The sequence below is a fragment of the Meleagris gallopavo genome, chromosome 4 (genome assembly GCF_905368555.1).
Source record: "Meleagris gallopavo chromosome 4, MGAL_WU_HG_1.1, whole genome shotgun sequence".
In the NCBI taxonomy this organism is placed as follows: Eukaryota; Metazoa; Chordata; class Aves; order Galliformes; family Phasianidae; genus Meleagris; species Meleagris gallopavo.
Genome location: NC_139407.1, coordinates 57,016,873 through 57,027,196, shown reverse-complemented (window position 1 = coordinate 57,027,196; position 10,324 = coordinate 57,016,873).

The following is a 10,324-nucleotide window of genomic DNA, read 5'->3' as shown; positions in this document are numbered from 1 at the left end:
TCAGTTCAGCCTCAACTTTGGAGCAATGCCCGGTACATTCATAATTCTCCTTCTTCCCTCTATCCACAGTGAGAAAAATAAGATGGATATACAGAAAGCCTGCAAGGAAACCTGATATATCATCAGGGAAAAACTTGACAGATAAAGAATGTTCCATGAATCAGGGAAGTACATTTCAATATAGAAGATTGACGAAAGAAAAGAAAAAAAACACCTTGATTGGCCAATTATAAAATTATAAGTGACTGCACTTCTGAGAACTTTCAGACAGCATCAGTGGAGATTTCTAACTGAACCTGATGGAATCCTGCCCCACTCATGGTGGTATCTCCACAGATTTCCCATGCTGCCTGATGATGCTGTTAAAAAAGTTTGCATTAAAAACTCCTCTGGAGATGCGCGTGACTTAATTAAACAAAATGAAGAAATAAGTTGAAAAATGCTGTGCATGGCAATTCTTTGGATTCCTTCCCCTTCTCACCTCATTTTCAGGACAGTCTTTCAAAAATACTTTCACCAAGAACACAAAGAAATCATGTGTATTCATAAAACTGATTATCATGCCATTTTAGTATGTCTCCATGTTTCTGACAGGCTCTGCATATTCTAAGCATCTATTTAATTTTTCTAACTGTAAACAATAGAAGTTCAAATGCTTTTCCACAATTATGTACCTTTTGTATATTATGGTGTTTAACAACATGAATAGAAGTGTGGTAGACTGCAGATTTAACAGATTTAATCAAGGAGTATGTTGAACATGTAGCAGACGTTGCTGTTTCTGTGAGAATCATAATGTTATCATTTCCTGCTCTTTCAAGTATGTCACCATTATATTTAATTAATGTATGTCCCGAATGAGCTTTTTTATCGTTCTAGCCTGGTTTCCTAGGAGGATGCAGCAAACCTCTGTCCTTATGTAGTGGCTGTGCTTGGCCATACTATCCTCCCTCAAGTACTCCCATCCAAACAGGAAAGAGCCATTGAAGGCTGAGAGCTAGCTGTAACCCCAGATGTTACACAAAGGGCAGTATTTGATCTGAGGGACAGAGAAAAAGGATGGTTGGAGATTGCTATGATACATCCATTTTGGCAGCAGTCAAATGAACATTGTGTGCATCACTGAGCTGGCAGCCACTGTATTGATGTCCATTGATGTGGAAGGGTAAAACTGGTGGGTAAGACTGGTGAAGGGTGCAGATCTTGCGTGAAGCCAAGTTTCATCACTTTTTTTACCCACTGAATAACCTGTTAGGTTTTGGGTTGCTAGCTCCATTGGGCTGAATGGAGTCGTTGGCTTGTCTCAAAGCGTTCAGGGTTCCATGAGATCTCACATCCAACGAACTGCTAGGTGTTGATCTGCATGGCTTCCAAGACTGGAGTCCTAAATGGTTATGGGTTGTTTTCTGGACTTAATAAATGCTAAATATACATGTACTGTGGAGCTGTATTTTCTCACTATTATGAAGGGGTTAAAAAGAAACAGATTTGCAGCAGTGAGGCAGAACGACCTTGCAGGGAGCACTGTGCTGTGTGCCAGCAGTTCTTCCTTTGCGCACAGCTTGTAATGGAAAAGTACTGCCTGCCCTCTGTAAATTATTAATTTCTTCATGTTATCAGATACTGTTGATAAAAAGACAAGTGGCCCCTGTACTGACTGTCTGGGGTAAAATGAATACTTGTAGATGCCCTTTAAACTCTGTATAGGTTTTCATCTACTTTCTTCTGAGGTCGGCTTTGCACTGTGCAATGGACTGTTACACACTTTTAGCTGCTCACAAGTAACTCCCTATGGAATGAACCATTACTTCTTTCATTTTAGGTGCTGACTTAGATGAATGACTTTAAATTACTTACAACCTTCAGCTGATCTAAGATGTCAAACAAACTTTAAACTAGTATATGTTCAAGGATGTGTGAACCTGAAAACAAGAAAAGGCGGAGGTGCTTTTTCATTAGCCATTGCTCTGTACAGGAGAGAAGGTCACTGCCTGGAGAGGCTGGGCAGAGGCAGCAGACAGCACCGCTCTTAGCTAGTGCTCTTAGCTATTATTAATACAAACAATTCAAAGCACTACCTCTGATAAAAAAGCTTGATAAAAGCTACTGAGATTAGGGATCACGCTAACTAGTGACGATAGCATAAATTATCAAGTGGAACAGTTCCAAATTGCAGGATAAAGAGAGCCATTTACAAGGGATTATACGTCAGGTTCAAAAAGAATGAGGAATTGATGAGAATAAAAGAACATACCACATCCAACAAGTGGTACCTTTTCAGGACTGCTACATCTCAGATGGCTATATTTAACTTTTCAGGATAGATAGTGGACAGGAAACTGCAACACACAAGAAAATAAGGGTGAGCAGCTGTCTAAAAAGCTGTTATGTACTGAAAATGGCACTTAATGCATATTCATTCAGGGCCAGCAGAGTATTCTCCACTCCAGTTAAATGCATTAGGACTAGAAACAGACAGTCTAGCCGCTGAGGATTGTCTCCGTGCTATTCACTTTGGTTCCTCAGCGTCCTCTCAGAAGTTCTGGTCTCCTGTTTAGTATGCCATTGCTGAAAGGTGGGGTCCATTTCCAGGCCAAACTGAACTCTTGAGTCCCTGGAGAAGACAAATGATAGGTAGTTAGGTTGCACTCATGTCTTCCAAAATAGTCTTTTAAAATGAATGTCAGATCTAAAGTGCAAACTGAATTAAGCTTTTGCTTGGGTTTATTTATACCTCTACACGAAATACAAAGAACTGAGACAATATCCTTCTCACCAAACCTAGCCCTATGCGATGAGCTCTTGCAGTGCTGTTACGTTACCATAATGTTACCATAACATTACCATTCTCCCTTTAAAACATGGCAGATTTCTGTAGTGCAGCAACTTGCATGCCTTACTCACTTGCGTCAACCTTACTACAGCTATTAGTTCCTGCTGTTTTTTGTCAGCACTTAGCAGAACAGGATGGTCTACTTTTCTGCAACCACTTCAAATTGTGATAAAAACAAACCATTTGAATATCACAGTGGAGGACAAAGTCCTGCAGACATAATCCTCAGAAACAGGAACATCAGATTGATTGTATTACTAATGTATACACTGTGCTAACCAGGCATGGTCTGGCTAATTAAGTATGTTCGCTGACAATTTGGAAAATGATAACCAAACCAGGGTTTTCCATAGGTGAGCCGATGTTATTTTGATAAAAGTATGGCAAGCAGCTTCTAGCATTCTCACAATATCTCGTTTGAGATCATACTGTTAATCTCTGTGATTTAGTTTATCAATTAATTGAATTTATCCTCAAAACTGAACTGTGATTGAGCTCAATCTATCAGATAATTAGGAATGAGACAAATTCATCCATAAAACAAATGTCAAAGCAGATCATGACCATGAAGGTGGGTAGTTTCATTGAATATTGCTTTGGGTATGGGTGGAAGGAGGCAGAAAAGCGGGAAATAAAGGTCAGAAATGTAGTGCTCTGCATATAGTATTGGTTGTGGTCTCTGAGGCTGAGCATTATCTGAGTGAGAATTGAAGTCAAATAGCTCTTTTCCAGCTGTTTGTCTTCAACAATATTTAGAGAAACATGGTTTTAAGTGTTTTTCTTGTGTGTAATCACCACTATGTGATTTTTTTTTCATTATTTTACTTTGTCTGCCCACTGATGTTTGAGGAAAATTGAGACTATCTTGTATTTGTTCGATGGTAAAACTAAAGTTTCTGTACTTAGTCTTGGGCTTTACATGAGCACTAAAATACTTTAAATGGTTATTTGTCAGACTTGGGCTGATAACATTGCAAGTGGAGGTATGTAGGCTAACCTTCTGACAAACTGGTTTGGTGTCTACTGCAGGAAGCAAACATTACAGTTTGAGTTAATGCAAAAGAAGGCTACACTGTCTCCTTGATAAAACCCTGAAAAGTACTACTCTGCCTCTGAGGAGGATCCCTCAGAAAGATGAGAAGCTGAATATGTTAGTGACCATATCAAGTAACAGATGGGCTAGAAGCTGCCTTCAACTAGAAATACTAAAAGCTTGTAACCACCTTCTCCATTGCTTGCCTGCACTAATCACAGGACCAATCAGTGATAAGATGACCAAGCCAGTTGCTGCCACTGGTAGCTGCTAGATTCCTTATCCCTCGATTTGAATAAAAGTAAGACAAATTAGAAAGCAAAGGAGACCCTACTGGATCGCAGCATCACTGTCATAAGACATTATTCTTAAATTGTTTATGCAGTTTAGAAAGAGAAAAATACTTGACAGGAAAGAATAAATGCTGCCAAAATTGATTGTTTCACATTTCAAGGGCAAATTTGAAACTGTACTTTCACAGTGACTGAACATAGATTATCGGAGAGATGTTCTCATAAACACCTGTGAGAGATGAAAATCTGGCTGCTGGCATAGTACATTAATAACCTAGAAATGCCTACATGCTACATATGAGAGAATGTAGATTATAGAAAGTAATAGAAAGATTGGAAAGGAAATATCTGTAAGAGAAATTCTGCTTCTAATGTGTGAGTGGATATCTCACATTCCAGTCATCCAGGTATGAAGACAGACCTCCTGCCCATGCATACCAGCCTTTCCTTTCCTTTCCTTTCCTTTCCTTTCCTTTCCTTTCCTTTCCTTTCCTTTCCTTTCCTTTCCTTTCCTTTCCTTTCCTTTCCTTTCCTTTCCTTTCCTTTCCTTTCCTTTCCTTTCCTTCCCTTCCCTTCCCTTCCCTTCCCTTCCCTTCCCTTCCCTTCCCTTCCCTTCCCTTCCCTTCCCTTCCCTTCCCTTCCCTTCCCTTCCCTTCCCTTCCCTTCCCTTCCCTTCCCTTCCCTTCCCTTCCCTTCCCTTCCCTTCCCTTCCCTTCCCTTCCCTTCCCTTCCCTTCCCTTCCCTTCCCTTCCCTTCCCTTCCCTTCCCTTCCCTTCCCTTCCCTTCCCTTCCCTTCCCTTCCCTTCCCTTCCCTTCCCTTCCCTTCCCTTTCCCCTTTCCTTTCCTTTCCTTTCCTTTCCTTTCCTTTCCTTTCCTTTCCTTTCCTTTCCTTTCCTTTCCTTTCCTTCTCCTTCCCTTCCCTTCCCTTCCCTTCCCTTCCCTTCCCTTCCCTTCCTTTCCCTTCCTTTCCCATGCATCTCAGCTCTCAGCTTGTGGACTTGCTTTCTTGATCACAGGAATAATTTTATTGACCTCAACATAGAAAACACAGCAGAATTCACCTCTTTCCCATTTTCTATTCCTCTTGCAGCTGCATTCCTAATTCAAAAACTTTGTTGTTGTTGTTTTTTTTTGTTTTTGTTTTCTCATGGAAAGCCTCTCCTGGTGCGTATGGACACAGATCAAGCAGAGGTTTCCATGTGAGAACATATGTAATGTACAGAAGATGAAAACAATTACAAAAGGTATTTGAACACTGGAAGGAAAAACAAAGAATTAAGGGAGAAGAAAGGAAGAAAGGAAGGAAAGAAGGATCAGAACAACAACAACAAAACAAAGACAGAGAAAGAAAGAGAAGTGAAGAAAAAAAAAGAAAGAAATGAGGAAGAAGAGGAGGAAGAAAAAACAAAAGAAGAGAAGGAAGAAAGAAAAATTAGATTTAGCATTTGTTTTTCTGAAAAAAGAACAATCTACTAAGAAAAACAACTGTTCATAAAAAAAAGTTGATAAATTATTCTCTGTAGATTTCATATAATCTTCAGTGTGTTTGTTTGTCTTTATTCAAATCTACCAAAAACCTTCCCTTCTAACACGTAAGATTTGTTATGGAAGTTTTCTTAGCTCAACATGCTGTGTCTGGCAGCACTTACACAAGCAGCCTTTGTGAATTAATTATTCCAGGTGGCTTAATACTTCATGACAAATAATAGAAAGGTAGAAAAACATTTATTATTTTTGTAACCCTTACAGTAAGTCCTCAGCTCTTTTAACTCTTATGTGTCTTTTGAACTTGCAAACTTTCATGCTCCAGTGTGATCTATTTTGCAGTCTGCAACAAGGAACTGAAAAAATCCTTGTTCTGAAACCAATGCAGAGCTTTTATTGACTCTCTGACATGCTGAAGCTCTTCCAGGGGCTCCGTCCTGCAGCCTAGAGGTGACTCAGTCACAGTCCCACCTCAATAAGCAAGCAGTTCCTCCCTTGTGTCATGCCGTGAGAAGTGCTTCTTTGACCATGCCACCAGAAGAGAGTAAGCATTCTCCCAGGTGATCAGTAACAGAACCAGCCCAAATTCCAGCTACAGATGAGATAAATCCTATTGAACCTCAGCTGTTCTTGAGAACACAGCTGCTGCTAGAGGTGTTCGCTTCATCAGTCTTATACCTGAGTACATCAGTAGTACATACATCATGTCTAGGAGATAGAGAAGGGTGATCCTATTCTATGTATTTGGATACTTCTGAAAGTATCATTGAATGAGATTCTTAGGTATACCTGCATGCTTAGATCTAACAATACCGATGATTGATCCCTTTCTTTCTCAGATTTTCTCTATTTTTTTTTATTTGATTGTCTAAAAAGGTTAGAGAAAAAAATGGTGATATTTCAGTCCATAATTCACCACAGCTAATTTACAAACAACCATTTTTTTTCTCCGACATTTTTATTACATTGTTGTTCACTTTATTGATGTTGTTTTTAATGTAGACAATTTATATTTGGATTAATAATAGTTAAAAAAATTAAATATGACACTACTGTGATGTTTCAAAATAAAGTTGACATCTCAAGTTGACATTGCCTGAGATGCTTAAGATTAAATGCTGTAACAATAGTTTGAGCAAAATATTTGTTTGTAATTGTTCTTGGAATACCTATGGGGGAAAAAAAAAAAAAGAAAAAAAAAGGTTGAACTCATTAGCTTAAAACATGTGATGTACTTAGCAATATTATTGTCCTATTACCCAGAAAACTTACTGTGCTTCAGGTTTCAGATCACTGCAGGATGTTGCTTCTGCAGAAAAAAAAAGAAGGAGATTTAGAAATAGGCAATAAAAATGATTCAGTATAGGAAGAATTTATGGGAGGCATCTGAACTAAATGAGGTGGCATCTGAATCCAAATTTAGACAGAAATAAAGAAGGATATGAACTTTAAATTAGGGAGGAACACAGATATCTCCTGGCCTAAGATCTACAATAACCAGTAACTGTGGGAGATAAGCCTTTCTAACTCTATAGTTAACTATTAAAATATTATTTTTACCTGATTTTGAAGAAGCCCATATTAGCAGTTATCAGAGACAGGTCAGTATATTTGATGGGCTGCTGGCCTTTCATCATATCTAATCCCTGCTTATTTCACTGTGGTTTGACGCAGCCAGAAACATTCATCATTTATCTTCATCTCTACAGATGACTTGTAATAGATGGTAATTTAGAGCAGCTAATGGAGCATCTGTCTATGCATGACATTGGTGCTGTAATATGTTCCTTAGAACACGGAGAACAACTCCAAAGATAATAAAATTATGCTGGTGCGTAATAGCAAGTGACTCGAAACATTTATGATGACTGGTTATAACCTCTCTCATCATAGCTTTGTATAAAGAAGAATCAATCATTAGGTGGATTTGGGGTAGGCCAAATCAATTTCCATTTCAGTGAACCTCAAACAAAGCAAGAGCTTTGAGCTGGTCCAAGCAATTGTATGAGACTGAATTTGGGGACTTAAATCGTAGGCTGTGCTTCGTGCAGAGCCAGGCCGCGAAGGCAGACACATTTTTGAAGAAGAGAGGTATTTCCAGGCAACTCAGATACTTTTAAGAAGTCTCAAGTTTTGGCTTAACTTTTGTTGGAAACTGTTTCGGCCCCCACTGAGCACAGAAAATGGAGAGCACAGCAGTAGGGAAAAGCTATCATCCTTGCTTCTCCCTCAGGTTTGTATATCTGAGGAAGTTAGAAACTAGCTCAAATCTCTGCTAAATATCCTTTCCATGAGATTCATGTAGTTGTATTAAATCTGACCAAATGTGAATATATTACACCAAAGCTGTTTTTCTGGATTCCTTTAATAAATAAGTGCAGGGGAGCCACTTTAAAGGTGCTATTCGTGCTGTCCTGCAGCAAGTATCTAATGAGACCAGATGAATTGCACCTCAAAAATGCTCATCTCTTTCATTCAAATATAAAGGTAGGTCAGGGGGATATGTTTAGATGTAAACATCTGGAGGACAGACATGTAAAGCTGGATGGTATAACTGCCATCCATAGGCACAGGGTTTAGGAAAATTGTGGTGCACACATTCCATCTTAGGGCAGTGGTACCTTTGTCCTCTGCTCAATTTTTGTGAGCAACCCCAATCTTGCCATTTTCCCATGATCTGAAGCTAAGGACAAGTAGGCCCTTTGACTCAGAATGACCTCTGAGAGGAAATTCTGTTTTCAAGTTGTCATTTCTGATGATGAAAATAAGCAATGGATCTTCGTGCTGCACCTTGCTCTTACCTCATTACAAAACATTTTTAATGTGCTTTTGCTTCTTTCTTTTTGGCCTTTTTAGTCACAGAAATGCAGCAGGGAACAGCTGAAAATCCATATATAAAGCTGTTTTTGAATGCATTGCCACAGTCCTAAACCTCATTTGTTTTCTTTTCCCTTTTAATTAGGTTTTCTACAGGCTCCAGCCATTAACTCTGTTTTAAAACAAACTGTCCAAGGCTTTTCTTTGATAATGGTTTAATTTTAGCTTTTTCTCCAACCTCCGAAACACAATTAACTCTCATGTCTGGTATCTCTCATCAGATTTCCCTGCATCTCCTCCCTTGGCAGCCCTCCAAAGCAGGTTCATTTAACACCCACAAAGTTCCCACAATTTAATCCCATCTCTGCAGATCTCACTTTCTCTGCACATCAGCTCACTATGGAGAGTGTTGGCTTCCTGTTTCATTTACATCAAAGCCATCAGATGCTGTGTGTAGCAGTGCCTGTATGACACTATTTAATCCAGTCTTCACAGCTAAAGTGCCCAGCTAGGACACGGAAGGAGACTGTTGCTACTTATTATAAATGAACAGCACCAATACATTGCCAACTCTGCCAGTGCTAAGGTAATGGTGTTGGTTTGGGCTTGAAGTTAATTATTTTCCCTTTTCCTCCCTGCACAGGAAGAGATAATCATTGAGGCTGCCCACCGGATCTTGACACAGCTTCATTACAAGCTGTTTGCTGTTTTCTGCAGCCAGAAGTAGCAGTCACTGTGCTTGGATGGACAACGCATCACCAAACCAACAGTGCTGCTTCTGAAGAAAACCAGAACTCTAATGGGGTCAGGAATATACATCATAATTCCCTGCATTCCTCAGAGAAGCTTTTATCTGAGGGTTTGAAAGAATATATGCTATTCCAGTAGCGTTATGGGTTGCTGAATCAGCGAGTGAGCTACTATCAGAGCCAAATAAATCAGATTCATGTCATGACTTCCATGACTTGGAAGGGCCTCTTAAAGGTCATCTGGTTCAATCCCCTCTGCAATGAACAGGAACACCTACAGCTGGATCAGGTGCTCAGAGCCCCATCCAGCCTGGCCTTGAATGTCTCCAGGGAGAGGGCAAGCACCACCTCTCCAGGCAACCTGTGTCAGCACCTCACAACCCTTATTGTAAAAATTATATCCAATCTAAATCTCCCCTCTTTTAGGTCCAAAGCATTTCCCCTTGTCCTATTACAACAGAACCTGCTAAAGAGTCTGTCCTTATGGAATTTGTGATCTCTTACTACTACGGAAAATAGAAGTTGCCTCCTTTAAGCCAAGCAGTTCTAGGCAGTAAGGACTGAAAATCTAGACAACTTGTTAGCTCAGATACAGTACCAAGTTTTGACATCATGAAGCCAAAATGCCTTTGCTTAAGAAGGCACTTAACACACCCTGCTGTAGAAACCTGTCTATGAACCTTCTGCAGAGGATCCATTCATCATTTCTGATCACTTTCAGTTCTAATTTAGGAAATTCATCACTCCAGGGCCCTGCCATAGCAGTGAACTTCATGCTTCAAGCCTCAGACCATCCTGACATTTGGTAGTGCTTATTGTAAGAAGACTACTTTTCTCTCATAAAATATTGCAAAAACAAAAAGAAAAAATAAAACAAAATAATATTGAAGAAAAGAAGAGATCAGAGGGAAAAAAAATGAACATAGGTCCTAAATGCTACAGAGAATGGAGTGACAGAATTTAAAAGAGCATCTTCAGAAATATATTTGGGCACCTGCCATCTTTTTTAGATGCCTGGCCACTTTTACAAATCTGCTCCCAAAGGAGTAGCAGCATAAAATAAATACTAGAACAAGACTTTTGCTTCCAAGAATGATCTCAGCACTGAATTTTA